Here is an 8,098-nt window from a genome sequence, read left to right on the forward strand (position 1 = left end):
CAGGGTGGTTCAAGTCCCCCATGAGAACCAGGGCCTGGGATCGTGAGGCTACTTCCAGCTGTCTGTAGAAGGCCTCATCGACTTCCTCATCCTGACCATCTAAGTGCTCTGTAGCTTTCTCCTTTTAATATATTTGTTTTAAATGAATTAAATTATCACTAAATATTATTGAAAATTTGAGAGTAAACACAATACAAATGAATGATACTCTACATCAGTCCTTACTTTGATTCAGTACATTTAAAACAAGCTGATAATTTCTGACAAGATTTTGCTAGAAAGTGAAAATTCATTGGAATAAAACATGACTTTCTTTTAAAAGAAGAAGAAGAAAATAGGCTTGTTCATCCATGCTGACTGTTTTGTCTACCAGAAAACCATATAAAAACATTGGCAATTCACATCTTTTCATTATTTCAGCAAACAATAGGGAACTTGTGGATCTTCTTCTCAGGCTTTTCTTATCCTCATTTTTAAATGAAGAAAGGAAAATTGCAAAAATGAGCAATGTTTTCATTAGATATCATCATATTTAAAACTGAACTGTTTTTAACCACCCCTAAAAACAGAGACTTACAACAAGCAATCTCTCATAGGAAACACTCTAGAGATTTATAACCTATAATTTATAACCTATAATTATAATAGTAAAAATCAGTAAAGATACCACAGTGTTCATGAGAACAACAGTACCCCTAAAAAATTTTCAGCAGGGAACAACAGCAATCTGACAATATACGTTTATTACCAGCTCCAAGTAGATCCATTCTGTTAGATACCTTTAAGAAAAATTGCAAAGAATTTTTTCCACACTTTCCAGCCCTGCTCCTCCTTTTAACACTAGAAGTAGCCACAATTTTTAAAAAGAATTTAAGATTTTACACATTGGGAATCCTTTCCATATTTCATTACCATGTGATTAAAAAACTGGGGGATGCTCTTTTTGCTGTCAACTTTCTGCCTACACTCAGGGCAACTTCATTTTACAACAGATAAAATGAGAATAACCATCCTTCCCCATTTGATAGAGTTGAAGAATAAAGAGGGAGTCAAGTAGGTATGCTTAGTTAATAAGCTGATGTGAGTCACATGTCTCTGGATGCAAACCAAAGCATGCTGATGGAAGAGCCTGTCATCCCTACCCTGCACCTGAATATTTGGGCACTGCCCCCTCCTAAGTGCTTGCGGGGCTGCGGTATTTGTTCCCTGGTCCATTTTATCTAAAATAGAAGTGGATCGACTAAAAAGTAGGTTTTAGCTACACTAGTTTATTTGAACTAAAACACATCAGGGAGGACTTGTGTGAGCCACTTCACTGGCAACAGGCAACGGGCAGCTGGCACCATGACCTTTTCCAACAGCACTTGGAAGAGGATGTTTGTCCACAGCTGAAGCTCTGAGACAAACAGATGAAGGGCTGGACTGCAGAAAGCACAAGGGGTCACAGAGGCCTTGGGCCTTCTCCTGTGCCACGATGTGAGACAGTCCATAATGGCTCTCAGCCATATACTGATGCACAGACCCACAAARCTGTATAATACATATGTTAAACACTAGTAAGGTGAGATTAGTACCGCACGCTCAGGATGAAGTTAAAGGTTCTGGTAACTAAAGACATGAAATTATGTGCTACAACAGAGATTTTTCCAAGGTCTGTGGTAAGCCTCCCTGCACACATTGGTAACTCGTGCACAGAAGTGCTTCAGGGACCCTRACTGCAAGTAAATGCAGTGGCATTCTTGGTGTCAGCTATTAAGGGAGCAGGGTCAGATGCAGGGACTGCTCAAGATCCTTGGTGGAGTGTCCCCCACCTTTCCCTACTCTCCTCCATGGGTTTCCGATCAGCCTAGCAGGCGACCAGACGGCTGTGCTCACCCTGACTACTCATCCAGATGGCGGGAACGCAAAGCTGCCCAGAGGTACGCGCTGCCTCAGCCCTGGGGAAAACAGCACAGCGTTCCCTCACAGGCATAACAGGTCTACAGGCACCCAAGCAAATTAGACTATTATACCCTCCCCAGGTGCTATTGTTTTACACTCTTTCTTGATTTTCAGAACATGCAATAGCAGACAATCACGATATATTAGCAATTTATTATTTCACAAGGCAGCAACTATACAACATTGTAGAATCAGTTGTCTTGTWTTCCCATCTCCTGGCAAGCAGGAAGTCTTTTACTTCCCCCCCCCCGCACCAGATGCAATCAATTAGAAAAATCTCCTTGAAAAGTCTCTGAATTAAAGAAAGGCAAAAGCCAAGCAATTCTCTCCCAGGAGGCACAGACTTTATGTTTAAAGTGGCATTATCACCACTGGCAGATGAGACATTGCAGAGAAAAGAATTTATAGAGACTCATCAGAGGAATCACAAGTGGGTTAGAAATGTATTTTAAACAGGCGAGCGCTTGTGAATCCTTTAGGATATTGGCCACCACAATCAAGATGTCACTGGTTTACAACTTCACGCATACTTTTATTGTAAAAGCAACTCAAACACTGACATTTCACATACCCACCTGTTATAAATGGAGTGTATTCCTTCCTAAGGTTATGAAAATTGGCTGATCTCATGGACCTGGACCAAATTGAAGCCCTGATTCTCAGCTTTCAGAAAGAGATTTACTACAAACAAGTCCTGAATCTGCAGGATTTGGTTTTGGCTCATTATAAAAACAGAAGTCAGCTGCAATTAGCAGGTCTGTAAGTTGGAGGTCTTACTTCCCTAGGTTCTACCTTCTTTCCATTCACTTACTCCCAACTTTGATACACACAATTTTTAACCTTTATTAAACATTGCCTGCATTTAAGATTTCCTGGTTCATTTACAATGTCAGAAAGGAAATCTGCACCAACTATTTACCCCACAAGAACTGTGAAATCACTAAGGGAAGAAAAGACTAGAGAGGAAACTGCAAAGGAAGAAAAGTGTTTTGTAGGCATTATGGAAGTCTAAATAACAGGAGGAGTCCCAGGCCTGTACTCTAGAAGCTCATTGTCGTATCTCTAAAAGTGGATTTGAAAATACTCAACCACAAAGATCAAATGACAGTCAGTTTCTGGCTGGTTGTTAACAATCACACCAGCCTTAGGAGTGGTACAAAGTCTTGTACAAAAGCTGACATTAAAACTGACCTTGTGTTTTCCTGTCTCCCAGTTTTACAAATCTGTGAATACTTCCATTTCTTTAAAACAATAATGAGAACAACAAATGTTTCCAAGCTCGGGAACACTCAGAGCAACATAATTCCCATTTAAAATAGCACTGGCCGAGTAATGAACCTGGATGATGCACCTTGGGCTGAGCAACAGCAGAGGTACTTGTTGTGCAATCACATCTCCTCCTAGTCAAAATTTTGTGGGATGGAGATTTACAGCATTCCCCTGATCAGGCTGCAAGAGATTAGTTTTCTCATGAAGCAGATGCTCTTTTGCCAATGACCGAGAGACTGCAATAACAGCCCAGAGGAAGTACACGGCGTTACTGGCGGGGTAGAGTGTTTTCTGCGTAAGYGTTCCAGTCTTCCTTGTTTACAGGAGTGTGAAAGCCTCTTGTTATCACAGTGTATCTGCTGGGTTCTGCCTCAAATCCTGCCATGCTTGTGCCTGCTGGCACAGGCTTTGCTAACATTTTGCTTCAGTTTCCTCAAAGTGAGATCTTAAACATTTTCCCTTTTTATTTCTGGCTCTGCCTATGTGAGGAACAGTCCTACTGCTCCACTTGTTTTTACCAGAGGGAATAGCCCTATAATAACAAAGCACTGTGGGTTTTAATTGTGAAAGCCATTCACTGAAAGACAGCTTTATTTTGCTCTAATGTGTTTTTAAAGCTTTGTATGTTTAGAGAAAGTTTCTGCCCTGACTTAAAATGCAGGCAAGCCCATCTCATTTGGGGGTCTATAACAATTTGAAACATAAAAAGAAGCTCTTGCTAACTTATCTTTACTCATGTTGCTCTTGTTAATCAGCATAAATATTAACACTAGCAGAGCAATACAGATACAAACGGATCAGCTGCGTTGAACAGAAAGCCCCTCATCTCCAAGCTAAATGTGCCATTTGAACTGTACAGATCATCCAGTAAACACAGTGCCTTGTTATACAGCACCAGGTACTCGTTCAGTGCTCACTTGGGAAGCAATGGAAGCGGAGGACATGAATGTAAAAGCTTGGATGGCGAGAGAGAGAAAAAACAACTGTTTTGAGCTGGTGGTTCRTTTGTTTTCCAGATTTCAAAGAAAGGAAGAAGTAATATTTACTTTGTGTTTTTCAGCTGTGCAAATCACCATCCAACACACTACATAAGATGCCTTACACAAAGAGTATTTTTCCCTTTTAATTGTGGCTCAGACCCCTTGGTAGCATCCTCTTTAAGCATGGAAAAGGTTTTGTTTTGAGTTCTTGAGCTCAGAGACATTTTTGAGGTCTGTTTTCCTTCTCAAGATATGATCTGAAGCCCACCTAGGTTTTGGTAGTGAGGTTATGAAGTCTGAGAATACGAACAACCAGCCAAGAAGGAAAAAAAGAGAGAGAGAGAGAAGATTAGCTGTAGCAGTGACTCTGCAGACTGAGGCCCTGCAGTGATCCAGCAGCAGAGGCATTAAAATTAGAGTGGAAAAGGGAGCTATAGGAGAGCTGTATACCAACCTAGGAAAACATTTTTGTTTATTGAAACAAAAATTGGAAGGGGAACAGAGGCAAAAGCTGCTTTGCAGAGAATTTGAAAATATGCAAGCTTGCTCCAAGTTAGAAGGAATTAAAATGCAGGAGTTGTAAATTCCTGAGGAAATGGTATTTCAGCATTGTTTTAGCTGCAAGCTTGGTCTATTTTTTCAGGGTACCAAAATGTTTTCCCCTGCATTTTTAAAGTCTCATTTCCTACATTGGCCCTCTAACAGCTGGTTGAACTACATCCCATCTTTTAGGAAAAGATCTAGAAATGCAGAATTCATCATGACTTTTATAAATAAAAAGCTCAAAGCACTGAAGATGCCAGCTTTTTAAAAAAGAATAACAGAGCTGATCTTGGTTTTATTTACGTCTCCAGAAAAATTATGCAGTATTCCCACATTGCTTTGATGCTGGTGAGGCTTCAGAGGAACACAGCAGTCAAGCCTATAACACATGCTTTCTCTGAATAGCCAGGAGCTTTCATATCCATTTCAAACCCAAACTCCAAAACCCAAATCACAGAAAACCCTGCCAACCCTGGGATCACTTTTGCTCCAAATAGTAGGTTTATTAAGTGTGACTCTAAACACCATACGAAATATACGTAACTAGATTTACCATGCAACTCCTCAAATCACATAAGAGCTTCTGAAAAGAGGAAAAGAAACCTTATCTCAAAATTATTCTCTCACAATTCAGCTCAGAAAGCTAGCTTTGTCCTCAATCTTTGAATAACCAAAAACTCAATACCAAAATGTTTTCAAAATGCACATGTACGTGATTTGCACTTGGATATATAAATATATGCCTTCCACAAACTTCTCCCAGAAAACAAGCAAGCACAAGCTCTTACTGCATTAAACTCTGCCTCTTACTTCCTGATAAAGGAAGAAGCAGCTCCTGCCCTAAATAAGGGAGCAAAGGAACAGAAGTGATTTTCCCCTGCTGCTCAGCACCGAGAACTGTTTTGCACCCACATACCAACAAACTATCAGCTTAAGCATATAGAATTTTATTTAAAATATATTGGAGTTCCAATCACTGAAACTTCATTGTTTACATTTTAATCTCCTCTTAAAAATTTACAGTCAAAACCTATACTAATGCCTCTTTAAAGCCTTACTTGAAAACAAAAATAATTTCCTTACTTTGTTACTAGTTTAGTCTCTCTCAATCTACAGAATTATAGGAAGAACAGTTCCATAGATTCTCCAGGACTCATCCCAGCAACCAGCTAAAATGTTATGTAATTATGCACCCTAGCAGCAATGACAACAGGRCTTTCCAGATGGGATGATGTCTTCCCTCTGATGCACTCATCATTCCAAATGTAATCACTCACAGACATGGAGTTTTCTATGTTTTGTTAAAATTTTTCAAGGTCAAGTTTGTAAAAATTTTCTACTGATAGATTTCTGTCAGACTTACATTAGTGTCCCACCAACACAGGGTATGAGAGAAGTGATGCTGCTCTGCTCTTCGCTGCTTACTTGGCCTTTCAGACTCAAAGGAAAAATTGTCATTCCCCTTCCATATCAGCTGGGGCAAAGGCAGTATTTCATCCCTTGACCTGTTTGCAACATGCCTTGGTAACTGGAAAAGAACCAAAAGCGTCAGGAAATTTTACAGGAGCTGGAAAAGAGAAAGGAAAAAATGTCATAGAAAACAAGAGACAGAGGAGCCAATACACAGCCACAGTGTAACTGAAAAAAGAAAATACTCACCGAGCTGTTGCATCCTTTAAAAAAGTAATTTTTTCCACGTACAGAAAAACTGAAGTAAATCAAGTACAAGGCTAGTCATTCTGGTTGTGAAATCCACTTCAGTAACTAGATCACTCAGCCAAAAGGTGGCATTGCCAGTAGCAGGATCTGATATATACTTTGGATACAAAATCATGAAAATACTGCTGGACAGCCAACAGAAACACTTGTCTGCTGTGCTGAATTTCATGAAATTAATTTAATTTGTTGCAATGGAAAATATAGAAGTTGGAAGTTCAGAACATCTAGAACTAGTCTAAAAAAAGCCAATGCATTGTGGATTTTTTATTTGAAAATATACCCTAGTACACATGTGCACACGCAGGACAACAGAACCCTCATCCATTGCATGGATACATGCAACAGTCTCTTTAAATCTCTTATACATTCTTCGTCTTCACATCCAAGAGCACTCTGGTTTAGAAACTACCAAATTATCAACAATCCATGCTATCCCAAACTCCCCCTCTATAAAGTTTTCACTGGAAGGCATAGTCCAAAGCCCAGTGAAGTCAATGGAAATTAATATCCTAATTGTTCAAATTTCAGCTTATGGCTTTCGTTTCAGTAGGAGTCCCTGCCCTTGTATATGACAGGAAATTGGCTCCAAAGTGCATATCTKTTAAACTGTCTCTTCATATGCAATTACAGATTTGTGATCCTCATAAAATTTTTCTTTTGGAAAGAAGTTTCCAATAACAAGTTGGAAAATKCCCACATTAAGAAGTTTGGTTATGGTCAGAAGAGTAACACTGTAAAAATACCATCTTGATTATGTATCTTTTTGCAGGGGAAGCTTCGATCCTGAGCTGCACAAGGTCAAACAATCATTTATTTCTGCTTGCATTACTGGGCAGTGCCTGGAACAGAAGAGGTAGCTGACACTAGGCATTATTAACAAGGCTGCTGACAACATTCAGACTGAAGAATCCTTATTATAGGGTGATACAAGAAGCAGAAAGAACATCTTTGGGATGTCAAACACTGGAATGAGTTTTCAGGCTGCTGGATAGGGCACCACATGTCATCTATTTGCAACTTAAGAGACTGTTTCGTACAAATAGGAGTGAAGAAGAAGAAACAGAGCATCCCACACACTGCTATTTTCATAGGGATATTTTCTAACTGTAACTCTGCTTGGCAGTATAAGACCGGCAGAAGTTTTAACTGACACCAGTTCAGAGAGATTTCTCACCTTTATGTACAGCACATAGCTGCTTGAGACACTAATGAGACTGACCTTTTGGAAAAGAAATCTAAACTGCTAATCTTTCAGCACAGACCTACACAGCAAAATGGGAAGACTTTATTTAATAAAAAGGATGAAAAAATTAAAATAATAGCTGCAGGTAACAATATTTTGATAGACCTAAAAGTCTAAATCTGCTTTTTCCAGACATAAAATTGATTGGGATAGGAAGTTAAACTCTGGCTACAAATTTTGCTAGACTCCAAAAGCAACTTATCTTGATTTTATTGATGAGGACAAAGATGCCAGATATGTTGTCCTTCTGGAATGACACAGAGTGGCAGGTTGAACACTTACAGATAATTAGACAAAAGTTTTCTGTGTGCATAAAGCAGTTTTCTGTGTGTGTATTTTTATAGACTGTTTTTCATTGTTTCGGTGTTGTATTAAAACACCTGTTCTGTAGCATAGAGAAAGC

This window comes from Apteryx rowi, unplaced genomic scaffold, assembly GCF_003343035.1.
Source record: "Apteryx rowi isolate R43461 unplaced genomic scaffold, aptRow1 scaffold_31, whole genome shotgun sequence".
Taxonomy (NCBI): Eukaryota; Metazoa; Chordata; class Aves; order Apterygiformes; family Apterygidae; genus Apteryx; species Apteryx rowi.